General features: G+C 38.9%; 1 protein-coding gene across 1 annotated transcript in view; it reads right to left on the reverse strand.

Annotated features, from left to right (window-relative positions):
- Nucleotides 1–22,476, reverse strand: part of LOC110218853 (ubiquitin carboxyl-terminal hydrolase 48-like) — a 63,972-nt gene that overhangs the window by 41,122 nt on the left and 374 nt on the right. The window lies entirely within an intron of this gene.

Raw genomic sequence — 22,476 nt, forward strand, 5'->3', positions numbered from 1 at the left:
GTCCTGGGCAAGTCCTTGATTTCTCAGTGCTCCAGGCAACTGTCTAAGACTACAAGAGTAAAGAAGGTGGCAGGCTACAATGGTAGGCATTTTCTCACCAGTGAGATTCCCTGTACGAAAGAAATCATCGATCCACTCCTTATCTCTAGCTATTAAAATATAGATTATAGAAGAATCCTTTACTCAGTAATGAACATACCAGTCTAGTGTAAGTCACACTACCAAGTATGATGTCCTTGGTCCATCAGAGGAATCTATGGCTCAATGAAATACAAATCTATCAATTACAAGTTATGTATAATTATAAGTATTAAAATGTATCAACAGTTTTGATAAATACATACAGTACATGTTTATTCCTCTAAAGAAGATGAAACTGGATTATCTATTCTAGGCCTGATTGATGAGCATTTCTGGATTGCATCCATTTGGAACTTGGTAAAACAAATGGACTATCAGTGACAGACAGACACAAAGACAGGAAGAGAGGTAATGAGAGAGAAAGAAGAGAGGGGAAGAGAAGAGAAGAGAAGAGCAGAGAAGAGCAGAGAAGAGAAGAGAAGAGAAGAGAAGAGAAGAGAAGAGAAGAGAAGAGAAGAGAAGAGAAGAGAAGAGAAGAGGAGAGAAGAGAAGAAAAAGAAAAGGAGGAGAGAGAGAAAAGGAGAGGGAGGGAGGGAGAGAGAGAGAGAGAGAGAGAGAGAAGAGAGAGAGAGAGAGAGAGAGAGAGAGAGATGCAAAATAAGCTAGGCCTCTGTTGTACTGTTTGTTCCAGCTCCAGGTCAGCAAGCAGGGACAGGAAGAAGACCTACAGGATCTGAGTTACCAGACTGTTGTTCTCTCAACAGCCCAGAGACTAGAGAGCAAATATAGGAATAGAACCAGGAAGTTTTTTGCTCCTTTCACAGCTACCAAATGATAAAGCAATAAGAGGGAAGGTTGAGCATTAAAGGTCCTGAAATTCTGATGACTATTTCTGATCATACTACGTACTATGCTCAGGCATGTTTGCTCCACTTCCTCAAAGATGATGCAACCCTGTCCAGCATAAATGAATATGGATGGGAGTCTGATCTCCATTGAGTAAACAGAGTTCTATCTTTTTCCACGAGGGCCACATGATTGAATCATGAGAATCCTGACCTATATCTAAGATATTTTCATTCTATCACCCATTGGGTAACATGCTTGTGTCCTCCTAAAAGAAAAGAAGGAAAAAAGCACTTATTAAGTGCCTACTATGTGCCAAGCACTTCAGGTACTAAGTGCATTATAAATATCACTGCCCTTGATCTTAGTGACAACCTTGGAAGGATTTTACAGTTGAGGAAACTGAGCAGACAAGAGGTTAAATGATATGCCCAGGGTTACATAGATATTGAGTGTTTGAGATTGAATTTGAATGCAGGTCTTCCTGACCGAGGCCTGGTGCCGTATCCATTGTATCACCCAGCTGCCAGGTGAATTGACCAGACAGGTTAGAGAATTGTTAGGCTCTTCTACTACCCTCATCATCATTCAAAGAACCAGAAGATATTACTTGTCAATCAACACACTGCCAAGGCTAGTGGAGGAGGAGACATCCCTGACACAGCTGGTACAATTCAGACAAGTTGTGCTAGATTGGATTTGACATTGTAACTTCTTCATCACTTTGTTCCCCAATGGTGCATAATGGCATGTGGGCACTAGAGCAACGTGAGCCATGCAAATGGATTGTAAACACCTCATGAGACAGGCAAATTAATAATAATAATAATAATAATAATCCTCACAATAGTCCTGTTAGGTAGGTACTATTATCACCACCATTTTACAGTTGAGAAAACTGAGGCAAACAGAAGTTGAGTGACTTGCCCAAGACCACACAGTAAGTAATGAATGCCAGATATCAGATTTGAACTCCACTCTTCTTGACTCCAGGCTCAGCACTCTATCTACTGTACCACCTAGTTGGCTGCGAATGGACTGTATGACACCTCCACACCCCTCACTGGTAATGCAAAGGGAGTAGCTGCAAAACATAAGTCACAAATGCTAATGATGCACCACACTGCCTCTGTTTTGGGGGCTTTCTTTCACATGCATAACACTGACCAATTTTTTTTTCTATTTTAATTTTTTTTTTAGGTAACTGGGGTTAAGTGACTTGCCCAGAGTCACACAGCTAGTATGTGACAAGTGTTTGGTCTGAGGTCAGATTTGAACTCAGGTCCTCCTGTCTTCAGGGCTGGTGCTCTATCCACTGCACCACCTACCTGCCCCGGTACTATTTTAAATTTTAAAACATATTTTTGTTGCTATATTTTGTTTTATATTTTCTACAATTCCTCTTGCATCTCCTCCTCTCCTAACATCCCAGAGAGCTATCCCTTATAAGAAAGATTTTCGAAGACGAGATAGGAAAAAAATTAGTAAAACCAATCAACAAATAAAAAAAATCTGGTGATCTATGCAATCTCCTAGTCCTGTTGACCTTCATCTCTGGCAGGAGAGGAGAGGAGAGGGTAGGAAAGATGTCTTTTCATATCTCTTCTCTAGCTGACTGACTTTCATGATAATATCCACTGGTTTTCACCAGATACCTTCCATCATGTTCTCTTACATTCAAATGCTGGCTAGTTTCTATCCCCACCCAAACCACATTTCCTGGTCCTCTTTCTCCTCTTTGACAAGATTCTTAAGATGCCTTACAGGGTCATTGGACAGAACGTTAGATCTTGAATCCAAGAACCTGGACAATCCCACCTCTGTCCTTACCTTTGCAACTCTATAGCTCTTATGGGGTGTAGTTATAGCTCTGATCAGTTCCCTATTATCAGAAGGGAAGACTGATAATTTTAGGTAGAGTTTGGACTAACTGGTTTCTGAAGTTCCTCTCAAATTTTCAGTTTAATGGTACTATAGTATTTGGTCAGGTTGTTTAACCTCTCTGAGCCTCAGTTTCCTCATCTATACAACAAGGGACTTAGACTAGATAGACTTTAAGGCCCATTCAAGCTCCAGATCTATCATCCTATGAACTGCTGTCCAGTCCACGGGTACTCACAGCAGAAATGCTTAGGGAGATCTCCACCATGTTGTGCAAAGTAGACACCTCAGTTCATTCTTCTGCCTCTCTACCCTGGGCAGCACTCCAATTCTGACCTCCAAAAGTCAAATAAGGTCTTCACAAATTTAACATTCTATGAGCCTATGCTTTTATTCTATGATTTCACATTAAAGATTTTGTGATTAGTTTGTTAAGTCCTGTGTGATCTTCAGTAGAAGGTTAAACTAGAATTAAAAACTTTCTACCAGGATCTTTAGGCTAAATGGCATTTCCCAAATGCCAAAGCCTGAATTCCATTCAAAGACATACGGACAAGATTCTTAGCTCAGTGTCACGTGCTAGACCAAGAGTCAGGAAATTTGAATCCTATTCTTAGCCATCTTCAAATGTGTCAGGGGCTGCTATGTGGAAGACACATTTGACTTATTGTTCTTCGTTCTAGGAAAAATAGGTAGAAATTATACAATAGCAGATATTAACTCAACTCTCTAATAATTAGAGTTATCTAAAACCGGAAATGGTCTGCCTCAGAATTCCAGAGCTGGAACTAGCTTAGGGGAGGTGGGCCTTTGATCTAGAGTGCTGACATGGATAAGGTGAGGACAAGGGGTCTTTCCTCCCTGTGGCAACCAATGCTGGTATTGCATTGCTATGATGCCATTTTCTCTGGGGACACATTTTCTTCCAAAGCCCTAAGGTAGGGATAGCTAGGGTGTCATTTCACCCTTGGTCAAGCTGTCTTCTGTGTTGCTAATATGTTGCGCTTTTCCTTCATTGAATTTGTGCCATGTGTAGTTATGGCACCGACAGTTCCCTATTATCAGAAGGGAAGGATAGACAATCATTTGTTGGGCATGTTGTAGCCAAGATTGATGATTTCTGGTAGAGTTTGGACTAAGTGACTATTAAGGTTCCTTCCAAATTTTCAGTTTGATGGTATGATGAATAAAGAGGGCTAGTCAAAGGATGCTTAAGTGGAATTTAGTTTTTTAACTCAGATAACCCATGCAGAAGCTTTTGGAATTATTTTCAAAGGAGATCAAAGGATCTAGTCACACCTTTCTTTTTCAATACTGAAAATGATATTCATCAGCTTACTCACCTACTTTACTCATAAAACTTGGCTCCAAAAACTTTTGGCCAGTTAAAACATTCAGATCTACCCTCAAAGGACAAAAACTTATTAAAGATCTTTGGCAGAATCTTTTTAAAAATATGCTATAGTCTCTGGCTACTAACCAAGTCTCCAAACAAGTTGTTCCAAAGTTGTTTTCAGCAAGGGGAGCATTTTTGGAATATGTGTGTAGCTTCCATAGGTGACTATTTGGAAAGGGACAGCACATTGCATCATAGCTTCAGAGCTGGAAAGGACCTCAGAGGCTGAATCCAACTCCTTCACCTTACAGATGAAGAAAGTGAGGAATAGAGAAGTTAAAATGACTTGCCCAGGATTACAGAATTAGTAAGTGCCTGAGGCAGAATTTGAACACAGAGCTTGACTCCAAGTCAATGTTTTCATTTGTGTGCATAAATTGTTAAAAACTCTTTTGTTAATATATCAATATTCTTATCATGCAGCCACATTTCACATATCATTAATAGTATGCTTAGGAGTCAGATCCTACAATAAAAATGAACATTTATGTAGTATTTTAAAGTTTACAAAGCTTTCCCCTCCCATGTCTCTGAAGTAGGTAGTACAAGTATTTTCTATGCCTATTTTATAGTTGAGGGAACTGAGAGAGATTAGGTACCTTGTATATACCACAAAATTTCAAATGATTAGAGTTGAGAGTTGAATTCAAGCCCTCAGCTCTTAATTTTTTCTGTATTTGGCTTTTCTTTTCCTCTTCATTCCACCCTCCCCCCCCAAAAAAACACCTGCCATTGTAGTCTTATTCTCTACTCTTTATTTGGAAGGAATGAATATCTAATAGAGAAGATGAAACAATATTATTTCTTTGTGGCTTTTCCTAGTCTGATCATGATGGGCCCCTCTCAAACTTTCCCCTCTCTCTTTTCCACAGGGAAAAGGCCTTCTAGCTCATTGCTATGCTATTCAGCAAAGCACCTTGAGCTGTTGAAATGTTTGCAGTCTGATCATAAGGTCAATGCTAGAAATTTTAAGGTATAAAAAGGATTAGCAAGAGCTTGCTGCAGCGTGGTGATGTCATAATCATTGTTGGAATTAATGTTGTGTTACCTCCACTATTTGCCTCCCAAAAGTCTTTGGGGGTTGTTCTGCTGAAGGTCACTCTGGGCTGAAGAATTGGCATTTAAACGATTTTGCTCATAATGAATTTCTTCTCTGGGAATGGCTTTATGCCATCATTTGCTATTATTTTGATTAACAAAAGCCAGGGTACAATGAAGGATCGTAAAGTCTGCAGTTGCGTGTATGTGCATCTTGGCTCCTCATGAACAAAAGCCAGTTATCAAGGGTCATTGACTTTCTGGGCTAAACTACAGACATGGAATTCCATTTCCATAAAAAAGTTGGCCTTGTGAAGCAAGATTCTGAAATGCTCCTGGTTTAGGTTGCTCTGGCTGCTGATTTATATACCAGAGAGACTTCACCAATCTTAGGAGCTTAGAGTCAAAGCTGGTAGGAACCTTGGAGATCACTGCATCCAATCCAAGTGAGGAAATTGAGGCACAAAGGCATTATGAGCTAGTGTCTGAAGTAGAATTCAGACTCAGATCTTCATCCCTCCAGATTCAGTATTCTATCTACTTTACAATCCTTCCTTTCAGATGATTTCAACCCAAATTCCAAAGCATGACAACAGTATTTGACCCTATTTGGATATCTTTTCTTTTACATTGGCAAGATAAATGGATCCCTGCTGTTGAGGTTCATTGTCAGTGACATACGGCAATGGTATGTTTGTGAAGGGAATCATTACTAGTTGTCCACAATGATGGCCCGAGTGTGGTATAGGAGACATTTGTTTTTTATTCTTCCTGCCTAATAGAAATTCTTCTGGAGAGAATAGAAGGTAAAGCAGGAGATGTGGGATAGCTACTGAGGACTTGGTACTCAAAACCGTAGTGGGGACTGTGATTCTGGTGATTCGTCCTTCCAACAGGAATTTTGATCTTATCTATCCCATTCTTGAGAGTTGGTTGACTGACCGCAGGCCATTTTCTACTTACATACAAAAGCATTCTTAAGTTGTACCAAATAAGGTAGTTATCCTAAGTCTTATTCTCTGGGAACCCTATTTGGATAGAGATACAGGAAGAATGAAGTGGTCCTTCATTTGGTTCCTTTCTTCACCCATCTCCATCATGGTCCTCCTTCCAGGAGAATAAGGTAACTAGTTAAGATTGGTTTGATCATGTCTCAGAAGCTGATATGGGATACTGCTAGTATTTGGGTCACCAGTTATTCAGGAAGAAGTCCAAAAAATGGAGAAGAAAAGCTATGCATTAAAATAAAAACATTTTATTGATATCTTTTGCTTTTACATCACTTTCACTTCCCAATATATCCCTCCTCATTCTTCTTCCAGATACCTATCTCCTATAACAAAGAATTTTTTAAAAAAGAGGAAAATAAGAGCAGTTCAATAAAACTAATTAACACATTCACTAAGTCCACCATTATATACTGTGTTCCAAACCCATAGCCCCCATCTATTCAAAGACGGGAGGGAGCTACATTCTCATATGTCTTCTTTAGAAACAAGCTAAGTCATTACAATTTCACAGTATTCAGTTTCCATTTTTAAAGGAGTTTGCAATAATTCTGTATATCATTTTGTGATTCTGTTTATTTCACTCATTAGTGGTTCACATATCTTCCCATACTTCTCAGTATTCTTCATTTCTTATATTTCAGTGCTATTCCATTACATTGAGGTGCCATGATTTGTTTAGTCATTCCTCATTCTGTGGTGATCTGCTTTGTTTTGAGTTCCTTGCTGCCATGCAAAGTGTTGTTATAAATATGTGTAAGATGTATATGAGATCTTACTGTCTTTGACTTTGACTTCCTTGGAATATACATCTAACAGATCTCTGGTTCAAAGCTTGTGAGTGTTTTAATTACTTTCTTAGCATAATTCCAAATTGCTTTCTTTCTAGAATGGCTCAACTAGTTCACAACTCCATCAGCACTGTATTAAGGTTCCTTTCTTTTTACAAGCCCTCTACTATTCACTATTTTCATATTTTGTGATGTTTGCCAATCAAGCTACATATTTGTACCTTGGAAGATGGGAATGGGAGATACTGGCCAGTTCAAAATCAGGATAAGCTTAATTTAGCAGAAGTTGATAAACTGAATGTGTGAACGGAACATCTAACGAACCTAAACATTCTGCAAGAACTATTTATCATTCATTCTACTCTGGTGCTCCCTATTCAAGGGTTACTCAGACATTCTCAGCACACAGATTTCCATGTGGATTTTCAGAAAGACCTTAGTAACATGTTGGAATTGAGGCCACATGCCCAAAGCTTTTGAGTAGTGAAAATAAAAGAATGGCCTGAGTTCAAGTCTTACTCCTTTGACATACTGGCTGTATGACCCTGGGCAAGCCAATTTACCTCTGAGGGCTCTAGGTAACACTATAAGACAATAAGTTGCATAAATGGTGTCAACCTGCTTTGATAAAGGATATTCCTTACCCAGAAATTCCCATGCTAATGAAATCATGGGTCTGGTCCTTATGACTATTACTAAAAACATGAATAAATTATATATTAATATATAATTTGAGGATTGATATAATAACTGAGGACCCAGTGGAGGGTCAAGATAGCCAATAATAATTAAAAAAATATTATTCTCATTAGATTTAGGAGTTATAGTTGATCCTACTCTTAAAGATCCAGGTAAATTGGAATTTGGAAGTCCAGACTGAAGGACAAATGCTAGAGGCCACAGTGTTGTAGACATGATTGAGGTAAGAAGGGCCACAGTTAGTATGCCTTTTTCATTAAAAAAAAAATCCTATCTCATAAGGTCATATTCTTTATTTAGGATGAACTGTCATTTGCTGAAACCTTGTGCTTTTCCCCCCATAAGGCTAGTAGACTTCCTCTGAATTAGTCTATTCCCAAGAACCCGGGGAGATCAACCCACTGGATGTATTCACTTCTGTGAACTTTTTGGCTCAACACCAGTGCATTGCTCTGTCATGGCTTGGATCATGGCTTAGATCCTTAAGCCTTTATCTGCTCCTCTTCTCTCCATCCCCCCAACCCACGCTCTCCTTCCAGCCCTGTTAATCATCCCTATTCATCACTGGTAGTGAACACACCTCCGGAGAGCAAAGGTAACTAAGAACAAGTCTGAGCAGAAGTGCCCAGAAAGGGCCACAGGGGAGAAGGGGGTTGGAAAAGGTCCATGTGTAGTATTTGCCAGTTTCAGTTCACCCCCAGTTCAGGCCCAAATCACATTTCCCCTAGACTATTGCAACAGCAATCTCATTGGTTTCTTTGCCTTTCTAGTTGACTAGGTAGGTCTTTGGATTAGCAAAATGGAAGCACTATCCTGCCATCACCCAAGTTCAAAAATAATAATTACAATGGATGAGACTAGACCTGTGATTTCATTTGTATAGGGAGCTCATGATGAAGAAACTCCTACCAATGTAAACCAGTGTTTTCTCTTCAACTAATAGTCTTAGAGAGTTTCCTGGAGCACTGAGAGGTTAAATAATTGCTTAGGTTGACACAGCCACTATATGTTGGCCAGCATTTGAACCCAGACCTCACAGATGCCAAGGTCAGCTCTCTTTCTAATGTGCTACATTGCCTAACTTATAATCATAATCTCCCTCCTCTCCTCCCTCCCTTCCTCCCTCCCTCCTTTCCTTCCTTCCTTCCTCCCTTCCTTCCTTTCTTCCTTCCTTCTTTCTTTTTTGATATTTAAACATATACTTTAATACTCTTTGTATTAACATTCATTTCAAAGCTTAAGCCAAGTTACAGGTGATTTAGTTTATAAAATTGAATTTTACTTTGTTGTCAATATGGAGGATTTTCTAATCTCTGTAAACAAAGAAAATATCCATAGTGTTGAGATTATGGATCCTTGAAAGTATCTCTCATTGCTAAAGGGATTTCATGTAATAAGGCAAGGAGGGGCAGGTACTATGAGGGGGAAGACCTTTTCCTTGACCCTCAAATAATATTAAGTTTAAGGATAATTATGAAGGCAAATCTGCTATAGTCATTTTCAGATGTCTAGGTCAGAAGGAACATTAAGGTATCTGGATTATTTCTCCTCCTTCCTTAATTTTAATCTTTTCTCTTCCATCTCCCCTGCCTAATATGCCTAGATTCTATGGTCCCAGAGCCCATTCTCACTATATCTTTTCTTGTTCCCTGGGCCACCACACATATTTTGTATTTTTCTCCAGCTGCAGCATGGCAGTGGCTCTCCAACCTCAGGCAATTCCCAGCCTCATATTCAGGTTTTCCTGCCGTATCAAACCCTCAAGCACCAGCACACAAGACAACTGAAGAGGAAAAGATTAGGGAAAAACTGCCCAAGATATGCCTGTGTTGGGAGAGGGCAGTTGGGTACATATAGACAAGGGACTGAGAACACTCTGCTCTAGTTGTGGGGTCTAGGTAGTGGGGGAGGAAACCCTAGTTGATGGGGAGCAAGATCCAGGTGTTTGTCTTTTAATGTGTGATAATAGCAATAATAATATGGTACATGCTCTCAGCTCAGTACTGTTCAGGTCAATTCATTTCAATGAATTGGACTCAATTCAACAATCATTTATCAAGTACCTGCAATGAATAAGGGATTGTACTAGGAACTGAGAATACAATGAAAAGAACTGAAAGACTTCTCTCCCTGAAGGAGAAATGATATGTTCTCAGGTAAGTAGAATACAAAGTAATATGAGTAAGGAGAGAACTCTAAAAACAGGTGTGCATGTGTGTGTGTGTGTGTGTGTGTGTGTGTGTGTGTGTGTGTGTACGTGTGTGTGTATGTGTATGTGTGTGCAGGAGAAGGGGGGGCTGGAGAGTGGGGGTGGGTAAGATCAGGGAAGGCATCAGAGGATATGGCACCCGATCTGAGTCCTGAAAGAAAATAAATATCATAAGAGACGGAAATGAGGGCAACAATTCCATTCTAGGCTGAGTTGTGGTTTGACAGGCACAAGGTGGAGGGAGGGGAAGGATGGAATCTTGATTTCAGGAAACAGGTAATTGCCCATTTTGGCCAAAATATAGAGTGGGTTCAACGGAAGAACATAAAATAAAACTGGGCAAGTAAATTGTTTCTGCCAATGATTATGCATTTTAACCCAGAAGCAATAGATGGCTTATTGTTATTATTATTATTATTATTATTATTATTATTATTATTATCATCATCATCATCATCATCATTGAAAAGGGGAGTAATTGTGCCTTGGGAAGTTGACTTTGAAATCCGTGAGAAGCATGCATTGGAGAGGCGAAAAATGTTACAAGAAATACCAATTGAGAGGTTTTTTAAGAACTTGAATGAGGATTACAGTCATGTTGGTAGAGAGGAGTTGTAGTTTTGCCCAGGTCATTCCCCTACTCAGTAACATCCAGAGGCTCCCTATCACCTCCTGGATCAAACACAAAAATGCTCTGTTCGACATTCAGAGTTCTTCATAACCTAGCTCCTACTATCTTCCCAGTCTTCTTATACCTCAACACAAACTATTCGATCCAGTGGCACTGGCCTCCTTGCTATACCACGAACAAGACACTCCATCTCTTGGCTTTGAGTGTTTTCTTTTGGCTATTCCTCATGCCTGGAATGTTCTCTCTCCTCAACTCTGCCTACTGGCTTCCCTGGCTTCCTTTATGTTCCAACTAGTTTCTTTTGCCTCTTTTTGTATCTTCAGCACTTAGAATAATTCTTGCTACATAGTAGACCCTTAATAAATATTTATTAAATGATTTGTTGAGCCACATGCAAGAGATAATGTGGTAGTGGGACTGACAAACCTTGGTAAATGGTTTTAGGGGGTGAAGGCAATGCGAAAATTAAAGAAAACTTCAAGGTTTGAAATCTAGGTAACTTGAACTGTCAGTGGTACCGTAGAGATAGAGAAGCTTAGAGGAGTGAAAGTTCAGGAAGAAATAGTTGGCCTGTATAAAGTTAAGCCAAGCCAAGTCAACAAGCATTTACTAACTGCCTCCTAGGTATTAGAGATAAGATTTGGGGCTACAAAGAAAGGCAAAAACCATCTCTGACCTCAAAGAATTTACATTCTAATGGCAGAGAGAACTTTGTAAACAACTACATACAAACATGATATTTAGAGGATAAATTGGAGGTAATCTCAGAGGGAGGCACTAGCATTAAGGGACTAGGAAAGACTTCTTGCAGGAGGTGGGATTTTTAGCTAACACTTAAGGAAGTCAGAGAAAAAAAGAATGGGATAATTTTCAGCACTCTATAAAAATTATCTTGCTTCTCCCCGAAACAAATTTAATAATCTAAAAACTAAAGGTATTATTTTTTCTGTTTTATGAATGAGGAAACTGAGGCACAAAAGGGCACATGACTTGTTTATGGTCCTACAAACAAAAATGTCGGATGTAAGTGCTGGACTGAGGTTCCTCTTTACTTCAACTATAACCCTCTTCCAAATCATACTTTCAATAGTCCATGGGAGATTTATTTAATGCTATCCAACAGACACTTGGGATGGAAGTCCAGGAAAATAATTAGGGTTAGATATGTAGATATGGGAGTCATCTATTCTTGTTGTTGTTGTTCATTTGTTTCAGTCAGGTCTGACTCTTCACGACCCAATTTGAGGTCTTCTTGGCAAAGCTACTGGAGTGGTTTACCATTTCCTTAACTGAGGCAAACAGAGTCAGGCCAGATTTGAACTCACCAAGGTAAGTCTTCCTTATTGCAGTCCTGGAACTCTCTATCCACTGAGCCACCTGTATAGAGATGATACTTAAACCTACCATAACTGATGATTCACCAAAGGATAGTGTTTTGTGTGTGTGTGTGTGTGTGTGTGTGTGTGTGTGTGTGTGTGTGTGTGTGTGTGCCTGGCACATAGTAGGTACTTAAATAAATGTTTATTGACTCTGACAAACTTCTGATCCTTGTTAAACCTCCTGTGTTAGAGTTGAGTCTGACTTATGTCAAATACCCTTTATTTCAAGTTCAGTAATAGAACAAAATGAGGGGCTGGTAGATTATTCAACAGTCAACAAAAAGAGATAGCATAATCTTTTTTTTTTTTAAATTATGAAGGTATTTTAATCAATAGGTTTTTGTTCTGTTTGGTTGTTTGACACTGCAATTTTGAAAGACTCAAAATTGAACAAGATCTCAAAAGTCATCTAGCCAAACTTGAATAAAATCCCCACTAAAATATTCCCAATAAATGGTTATCTAGTCTCTATTTGAAGACCTCCAGTGCTGGAAATCATGGAATTTTCTCTTTTTTTCCCTTTTTTTTTGAATTTTATTAATTTTTTTTTGATTTATTAACAATCACTTCCATATGCTTTTGAGTTTAAGATTTTTCTCCCCCTTCCTCCCCACCACTCTCTCCAAGACAGCACACAATCTGATATAGGCTATACATTTGCATTCCTATTAAACATATTTTCACATTAATGATGTTGTAAGTAAAAAATTAAAACCAATAGGAGGAACCATCAGAAAGAGGAAACAAAACTCAACAGACTAGAGAAAAAATAGCAATTCAAGTTCCATAGTTCTTTCTTTGAATGTTGATAGCATTTGCTATCATGAGGCCTCTGGAGATGTCTTAGATCCTTGTATTGCTGGGAAGAGTTGAGTTTATCAATATTAGTCATCACACAACATGGCTGTCATTGTGTACAACGTTCTCTTGGTTCTGCTCATTTCACTCAGCATCAGACCATACGAGTCTTTCCAGGTTTTTCTGAAGTCAGCCTGTTTCATCATTTCTTATAGCACAATTGTATTCTATTACATTCATATACCACAACTTGCTCAGCCATTCCTCAATTGATGGGCATCCTCTTAATTAGAAAGGCTTTTCAACAAGGATACTCTAACTTAGCTTGGGTGCCCTCTTCTCCATATGGAAATGTCAGCAGGGCAAGGTTTATGCGGTCTTGAGACCTCTGCCAAGTCTGAAAGGTCTGACTTCATACAGGTGGGCCTTTTTTGTACCCTTAGGTGACCAGGAAGTTCAGCAATATGACTAGAGACAATCAGGAAGTCAAGGGAGGCATGGTTTGAGCTTTAATTTCCTTAGCCAACTGAATTCCAGGGAAACTTTGTCCCTTTCAAGGAAAAACTAGCCCAACCCACATTGTTATGCGGGTAGAAGAGAACCCTAGTAGATAGTGGTTTTCTCACAGAAAGCAATCTTCTTCTTTTTCCAAGATACTTGGAATCTTGATTTGTTCCTATGACAAAATGATTTTAAGGTCTTTTCTAGATCTAGAATTCCATTAATTTTGATTACAAAATAACTTCTGTCCACATTTGCTCAATCTTCACAATTTGCTGCTCTTGTAGCAGGTTTATCTTCCCAGAACTTCAACAAAATAAGGGGAGTATGGATTCTGAGGACTTTCATAGAGATAGTACCCTCTTCAGAATCTACCACAAAGTGGGGATTGAGAAAATAGGGTATGAAAACAGACAGAGTGGCTCTTCCTCCCTAGGGGAGGTAGCCCTCATGAAAACATTTACTTATATGGATGGTGGATTGGATGAAGGAACAAAAGGATAGGAAGGATGGAGGTTTTAGGCAGGTGCTCATTCTTGTATAAAAGTTTTAATTTTATATAATGCTTTAATTTTTTACTCATTTTTTTCACTCATTATCTCATTTGATCCTTGCAATAATCCCATGTTTGTTATCATTTCCATTTTGCCCAGATGCAGAAACTCAGACTCAGAAAGGACATGTAATTCACCCAAAGTCACTTGGCTAGGGGGTGTTTGAAGTGAATTTAAACCCAGAATTCCAAGTCCAAAGTGCCTTCCATTATGTCCATTTCTACTATGTCTAATTGCACAGAATTCACTTTAGCCTTAAAGGTCTGAGGACTCTAGCCTGAGAGAAGGCATCTACAATTGAAAGTTGGATAGAAGAAAAAGTTGATCTAAAGTACAAGTGAAATATCTGTGCTCATTAAACAAAAGTACTATATTCCTGCCTAGGTTAAGCAGAAAGGATCTTGGTTTATAGGGTACTATCTGAAAGAACCATTCACTGTGAACTGCATGGAGTTCAATTCATCTCTGTGAGAAGGAAGGAAGACTGAGTCACCCTCTGTTAATGAAAAACCTAATGTGGGGAATAGAAAATGGCCCCACCCATGCTCCAGAGGAGAACTTAAGACTTTCACAGTATAACTAAAATCTTTTCTCCTTTCTTTGCCTTTTTCTAAGAATAGATTGAAAAATCTAGCTGTGCTTGAAAAGAATATGTTTCTATCACTCTCCCTGTAGTCTTCCAAGCTTTTGACATTTTCTCCAGGTCAGAGACATTGCATGCAAATACCTGTCTGTCTATTCATGTTCTGCCATTCAGGCAGTGAGGAAAAAAATCTGGACTCAATCCCTTCCTTGGAATAATTGCTTTGCAAACAGGATGCCCATAATCCATTTTCATTATTAATTCTCCAGTTAAGAGTGAGGCTCTGTATTTGGTTTCTTATAATGAGTGCTGCCTTACAAAGGAGCAGATGAAATTTACAGCTTAGTAAATTTCACCCAGTCGAGGCTTCAGAATTCCCTCCCGTGTTACAGATTTGGATTCATGAGATTTCTAATCCCAGAGAAGCAGTGTCTAGATAGACACAAGATGCAGGGTATGGTTTTTTTTTAACCCCACCCTCAATTGCATGTGTTATTTTGCACAATGTCCTGTCATGTCTCTATCTTATTGTATGTTCCTGATTTTTAATCTAAGCCCTATAGCTCCTTGGACAGTTTCTATACTGTAAGATTGCACAATCAGGGAGCAGGATTGCTGGCATGGATTGTAACAGGGTTCCAAAGTGATTGTCAAGCAGGGTTTAATTCAGATATAGCTAGCACAGCTGCAGTGTTTGGCTCAGCTACTCAGCAAAAACCTGGTTAGCTTGTAGACACATTTAAAAAAAAAAACACTTGATGCAGCAGTGTTTCCCAAAGAGAGACAGGACTTGGTGGGGAAGGGTATTATTATTTCCCTATAACTTTCATTCAAACTCAGTGGAAGGTATTTTTCTATTAAAAGAAAAGAATCCATTAATACCATGAGCCTTTAGCTACCAGGAGGATGCCTGCAGCTAACTAGCAGAAGTGCCTGATAACTAGTATTTTTTTTTAAAAAACTGATCAATTACAAGCTGGTTTCTCACCACCAGTCAGAAATAAACCATAAATTTGCCTAGGGGCAAAAGGACTGGATCCCTTGGAGAGTTTCCAATGGGGTTTGAAATACTTCTTTTTCCCTTTAGGTGATTGGTTCAAGCCCAGTTTGAATCTGTAGCGACTGAGTTAGTTATTTTTATTGAGCTCTTTGGTGACAGGTGTTTTTGTGATAGAAACAAATTGGCACTAATTGGGTACTCTCGTTGTCAACTTGGCGGCAGAGACCATCCCTTGCCCAAGCCATAGAGTCTGGACATTAAAAGGCAAGGGAAGCCAACAGTGACCATAGTCAATCTGTTCCTTGAGAAATACTAGCTTTCAATGGAGAATTTTCAGCATAAATTAAAAAAAACTATTCATGAAGCAGCAGTGCAAAATAAGTTGTATGTGATAACTAGTCTTGGTGAACATGGGGTTCTAAGAATGAATGATTCTCATATTAAAAAAAAATTCATGAGAACTGCTAACCAAGAGTATACATACATGCATAATGCATACATACACATACACATACATAAATGTATATATGTAATATATATATAAGTGAATTTATCATTTACCATTTAGAGATATGTTCTAATATCTACCTACCTACCTACCTATCTATCTATCTATCTATCTCATCTCTCTGTCTCTCTCTCTCTCTCTTTCTCTCTCTCTCTCTCTCAAAATGGAACCATAGATTTCCAGGAGTTAAAGGATCTTAGAGATCATCTACTTAGACCTCATTATTTTACAGTTGAGGAGAGGTACAATGATTTGTCCAGGGTGACACATATAGGTGATGATGAAGAAAAGAGACTAGTACCCAATCTCCTAACTCCTATCTCAGAAAACTTTCCATGAAGTGCCAGCACTTTAATAAAGACAAAAAGTTTTCAGAATATGACATTATATTCTAATGGGCAAGGTAGCGTACCGTGCATTAGAAGACCAGGTCACAGGTCTTCAACCAATCTCAATTACAGTATGTCAAGAAAATCATTGAACTTTTTTTTAAAACATCCTACTGCTTTCAAATTTGGTTCAATTCAACAAAAATTTATTAGGCATCTATTGTGTACAAGGCACTATGCTAAGTTCTGGCTCTACAAAGACCAAAATAATCCTTGCCCTCATAGAACTTACCTTCTACGGAAGAATACCACATATATATGTAAATAAATATAATAAATAAATGAATATAAAAATATTTAAAAAAACAAAGGCATTTTAAGAAGCAGAGAGTTCCAATAACAAGGGGAGAAGGATCAGGAAAGACCTCAGTAGGATGAGATACCTGAAGTGTGTTTTGAAGAAAGCTAGGGACCCTGGGGTAGGGATACTGGATGAGGATGCATTCTAGAGATGAGGGATCACTTGTACAAAGACACGGAAGTAGGAGATGAAATGTCTGTGTACTAGGAACAGCTAGCAAGGCAGTTTGATCAGAATGGAATATGTGTCAAGGGTATTGGGATCAGACATATTATTTTGTTGGTATAGTGCATTCTTAAATGAGGGTACTTCCTCTACTAATGCAGGCTAACACCTCTGTAAGTCTTCTTGGGACTATTCAGAAGGGAATGACCCACCCAGGGTCACATAATCAATACGTGCCAGCGACAGGACTTTAACCCAGGTCTTCTTGACTTCAAGGCTGTCTCTTATCCATTCCCGCCACACTGGCTCTACAAGGAGGACTAATGAAATGTGACTATAAGGGGCTTCTGGGATCCAGATTCCAATCTCACAGAATGAGAAGAAATGAATTGATATGTAGTAATGAGTCTAAGTAGCTTAAAAGATAAGTATAGAATGAAAGAAGAAAAAAAAAAGCTAGTACAATTTTGGAGGAACTTATTTATTATTTGTGAATGATCTCTTTGGTCTGCTCTCATTGGCCTTTCGTAGCATAAAGTCTTGGTGGTCCCTTGGGAAGATTTATACTGACTCACCAAACATACACTAATGATCCACTAGGGGGAAGTAGAGGTCAACTTGTTCCCAGACTAGTTGTGGTAAAGCGATTTGGGTTGTGTAATTAAGGGCAGGTAATAATGAGTAGACAAGGCTTATGAAAATGAGAATCTGAAATGCCATGCCCTGGCATGTGGTTGGGTATATCTTGGAACAACTTCCATGCAGCCATCTGAGCAGAGTGAAGTGACTCTCCTTTTCTTGCTTTAAGTAGCATCTGGGGAAGTGATTATCAGGATTTAAGCCTTGGTGCTCATAGTGGGTAAGAGTTTCTAGCCAACAATGTTCTTTGGTGGTCATTTTATAGAGACAGAAGGTTGGAGGGAGGATGCTTTTCAGAGTCTGCTAGAATAGAGATTAAGCCAATTCTTAATTATCTCTGGAAAGGAGCTTCTTATCTAATATGCATAAATGAACCCCTTAGATAATCCAAAAATCCTCTTCTTCCATCTAACCTTTTACCTGAGCAATTAACAAGTAGCTTAACTGACAGATTTGTGTTTCTCTTTCCTTCCCCCCTCCCCATTTTTTAAAAGGGAGCAGGAGGCATACTCATAAATAGTATTAATGAAATGGCTAACATGAAAAGAGAAGGGTCTGGACTAATTAACTATTTGTACAATTAGCTCCAATTAGCCACAGTCAGGAGTTCACTCTGGAGGCTGAATCTTGCAGTGAGGCGATCCTCTTATATATCTAGATTCCTTGATTAGCTCCATATTTAGAGGCACGTTTTGGACTCTTTGGAGTCACTGATACACCAGTCATTTCAGATGGAACGGCCAGCAGCCAATGGAAGGCAACCTGAGGCTTAGCTTGGGGCCCCAGTAAATATTGAAACTAGAAAGAGACCTTACTTTGTAATTTGTTAAAATGAGGGAGAAGAGGCCGAGGATGAGGTTGAATTAGCTGATTTTTAAGTATGATTGTACTATTTCTTCTTCTAGATGCACATACTTCCCGGAGAGGAGAATGGGGAAACTCAGAGATAACACTATCGGATATGCATTTATTCTACAGAATCCAGGACCTGCGTTCATCATTGACCACTTGCTTTCATGGTTTGAGAAACCCAGGTCATTTCCTTGGTTCTTTTCTTCTGTAGTAACAGAGGTTTCTACTCTCCAAAGAAAGGATAGAAAGGACAAGCTACCTGGGGCCTGATTGGATAGAATTGGATAGAATTCCTCAAAGATAAACTCATATAACTAGCTATGAAAGAATGGGAACAGAAAGCCACCCTAATTGTACAAATAGTTAATTAGTCCAGACCCTTCTCTTTTCATGTTAGCCATTTCATTAATACTATTCATGGGCATGCCTCCTACTACTTCTTAAAAAATGGGGGGGAAAAGAAAGGGAAACACAAATCTGCCAGTTAAGCTACTTGTTAATTGTTCAGGTAAAAGAATAGATGGAAGAAGAGGTTTTTTGGATTATCTGGGGGGTTCATCTATTCGTATTAGGTCAGGTCTAAAATAAAGGAATTTCCCAAGCTCCATAACTTTCACCCAAGTCTGCCATCTGTAAGTTGGATAGCAGGCACACTAGAGAAAATCTGGCCTGGCTTGTTGTATGATCAAAAGCCAACTGAAGAGATCAGTAGCTTCAGAGGTAACTCCTTTAATTATTTTCAAGGCATTAGAAATTGAACACAGTTAGGTCTAACTTTTGTTCTTCTTGAGTCCTATATCCTATATATTTATTCTATCTATGTTGATTATTCTTGTCTCCTTTTTGGACCTTCCTTGGTAGGCTTGTCTCTTGATGTCTTCACATGGCCTTGTTTAAATATTGATGATATAGCTTTGCTTAAGTAGAGATAGCCACCAAATGCTACCCCAGAATCTCTATTGTACCTGTGTATTTGCTCTAAGTATTGATAGCTCCCTTAACTGTCTGTGATTTCATGGTGGGCATGACTTTTGTTGCTTATCTATGGATTCATTTACTGGAACTACTGACAATGGAGAAGTGAATTGTCAGGTCTAAAGTCACATAGCAAATTAGTAGCTGAGCAAGTCTTGGAACCCAGGTTTTGAGACTCTAGGTCTGCTGCTCTGAACGCTTGACTTTATTCTATGTGAATTGTTCAAAATCAAATTGACTAAAGGAAGAGACGGGAAGCCAGAGAGCAGTCCTTCCCAATAGACAGCCTCAACTTTTTTTTTTTGTAACCAGCTGTTTAGTAACTGAGCCAAATTTCCTTATCTAGACATCTGCCATTTGAATCGAAGGGCAAAAGTCCTGCAATGAAGGTGACAGAATGTCAGGGCCTCTTTCTTCCTTTGTGTTATTAAATCACTAGGGGAAAAAAGTTATTTCCTTTAATGGACTGATCCATTCACTGCCCATCTTTTTACATGTCACCCTGGTGAGAAACCCACAGCCCTTTTGTAGTCCAAAGTTTCAGAAATGCACTTCTTGGAATACACAGAGCTGCGGAACAATGAGATAAAGATGGAACATAAAAAGATGATGATTCTCAAAATTTTTCTGCCTTAAACCTTTTTCAGTGATCCAGGGTTGGATAAGCAAAGCAAGCAAATTCCATGGCAACCAATCACTAGACAGCTTCCTGGGGGTGGTAGGTGGCTACCTCCTTCAACCTGAAAAAGGAATGAAAAGATGGAAGGTAGCAACCCCTTCTCCTGTCTAGTCACCTCTCACAGACATGCACACCCAGGAGAAATCTCTTCTTGGTCCTTGGTGAGGAATCCAGCCCTGTCTATATCTATCTGAAGTAAGCATCATATAATGAATTGCTCTGTCTTCCATGCCTTAAATGCTGTCCCTCTACATGATCATCTCCTAGCTTCCTTGATTTTCTTAAAGACTCAGTTTAAATTCCACCTTCTGCAGGAGACCATTCCCTACCTCTATCCCACCCTCTTTCCCTCTGAGACTACCTTGCGTTCATACTGTGTATATCTTTTATCTACATAGTTATTTACATGTTATTACTTTCATCAGAATATAAGCTCCTTGAGGGTAGGGACCATGTTTTTGCTTATCTTTGTATCTGCAGCACTACATATAATATCTGGCACATAATAAGCACTTAATAAATGCTTATTAACTTGACTTTTGGGGATGTGATATGTATTGCTTTATGTATGTACGACTTTTGAGCATCTTTGATGAGGAGAAAGAAAAAGATAAAAGGGGGATAATATGAATAATGCAATCAATAGCCTCAGCTTTCTCCCTTACGCTTCCACCAACTTTCATATAGATCTGTTAAACAATTAAATAGGAATTCACTTTCTCTCCATACTTGTGTGATCTGGGTCATGGCACTCAACCTCTCTGGGCCTCAGTAAAATGGGAGATTGGACTATATAATCTCTAAGGTTTCCCTAGATCTATGACACTATGATCCCTGGACTTCTCTTAGCCTATATGCTATCAAGAGAGTTACCCACAGGCAAATAACAAAAGGAGAAGAAGCAGAGCATAGCAGGAATGTGCTATGCATTTAACAACTGACTCTCCAATAAAGTGTGTTGTATGCGCAACCTATTTTAAAGTTTATTCTGCATTTTTAACATTTCTCCATAACTTTCTTCAGTATAGGCAATCAATAAAACAATAAGTCAATCCCTGATTTGCAGCAATTGCTGATTTCCAAGGTGTAAATGCTCACACTGAAAATTTAATGATCAACTGGCAAGCTGGTCTGAGCCAGCTTCAGCATGCCAGAGGGCAGGGGTAATTTGTAACATGGATAACTAGTCTCTGAGTCACAAATGGAAAACTTGGGACAGTCTAATCCTTTGCTCAACTACCTTCCGTGGCTCCCTTCGACCACCAAATAAAGTAGAATCCCTGATCCTGATGATTAAGCTGCTTAAAAATAAGGCCCCTGTCTACCACTGTTTAAAAACCTTCACTGGTTTCCCACTGACTACTGAGTAAATACAAACTCTTGATTTTGATGTTTAGGGTCCTCTAGAACCTCGTGGTAATATCCTATTCCAACTTTATCTCATACTCCCCTTAGAATGCTCTTACACTTCAGGAAAATTGAATGATTCAACTCTGTCCTTTGTATAAATGTAGGTATCAGCCAGGCATGAGAACAGTATACACAATGACCACAATAAAGTAAGTGAAAACAACAGTAAAGGGCAGTTCTCTGCTTATAAAGACTCACCTTGGTTCTAGATGAAATGTATCTTCCTCTTCTCAGTAGGGAGGGACAGGACCATAAATGTGAAATGTAGAATACGCCGTCAGATGAATGTCTTGGATTGTTTTTGCTCAGATGTTTTCTTTGTAACAAAGGAGACTTCAGCAAAAAGTGAAGCTTAAGGGGAAATAACTGTGGTTTTCATACATCAAAATTTTTAAAATCTTTTAAACAATATGGAAACTTGAGGTCATTGAAATCATAGGCCAGTTTTCAAAAGCAATATAGACTTCCATTCTCTTGTTCTTTAATTCTGAACCCAGCTCATGTCTAACGCCAGTGTCTTTCCAATGTATCTTTACTAGTAAGTCATCTCTATGACTGTCCATCCAGCTGCAAATTATAGTTTGGACACTAGTCATTTTTCATCCACTTAGTTTTTCTTGGGTGGATAGTTAGGCCACCCATTTTTGAGTGATTGCAAATCTGACTTAAAAGGTTCTGTAGTGTTCTAGGGCTTATACGAGTCAGCCACACAATATCACTCAAAAACAAGAATATCAGGAATACCTCACTATGAATAAGGAATCCCTCTTCCTTTTACTCTCTGTGCTGGACAAAGTCTGTAATAGTGGCAAATACTGTGGACAAGCATACATCCCCTTGTTTCATGTTCTCCTTATTAACTACCAGCAGGGCATCAAACAAAATTACCTATGCCGCCTTTTCAAAAGAATCATATAATTTAGACATACGTGTGAGGGTCCTTGTTGGAGGACTCTCACAGCTATGTTGCCAACACACAGTAAGTGTTTAATTGACGTTTGTTGATTGACTAGAGAACTTTTAAGTTGGAATTTTGATCTACTGAATCAGATATTGATTTGCTTGGTAACAAGAGTGTTTTTGGGGAGTCTTGCATACTTTGTACCTTACAGTGACTTGTAAATCTGAAGAAAAAAGGTCTGGTGTAGAATTTGCAAAAGCCTG

This window comes from Phascolarctos cinereus, unplaced genomic scaffold, assembly GCF_003287225.1.
Source record: "Phascolarctos cinereus isolate Bilbo 61053 unplaced genomic scaffold, phaCin_HiC Scaffold_4;HRSCAF=312, whole genome shotgun sequence".
NCBI lineage: Eukaryota > Metazoa > Chordata > Mammalia > Diprotodontia > Phascolarctidae > Phascolarctos > Phascolarctos cinereus.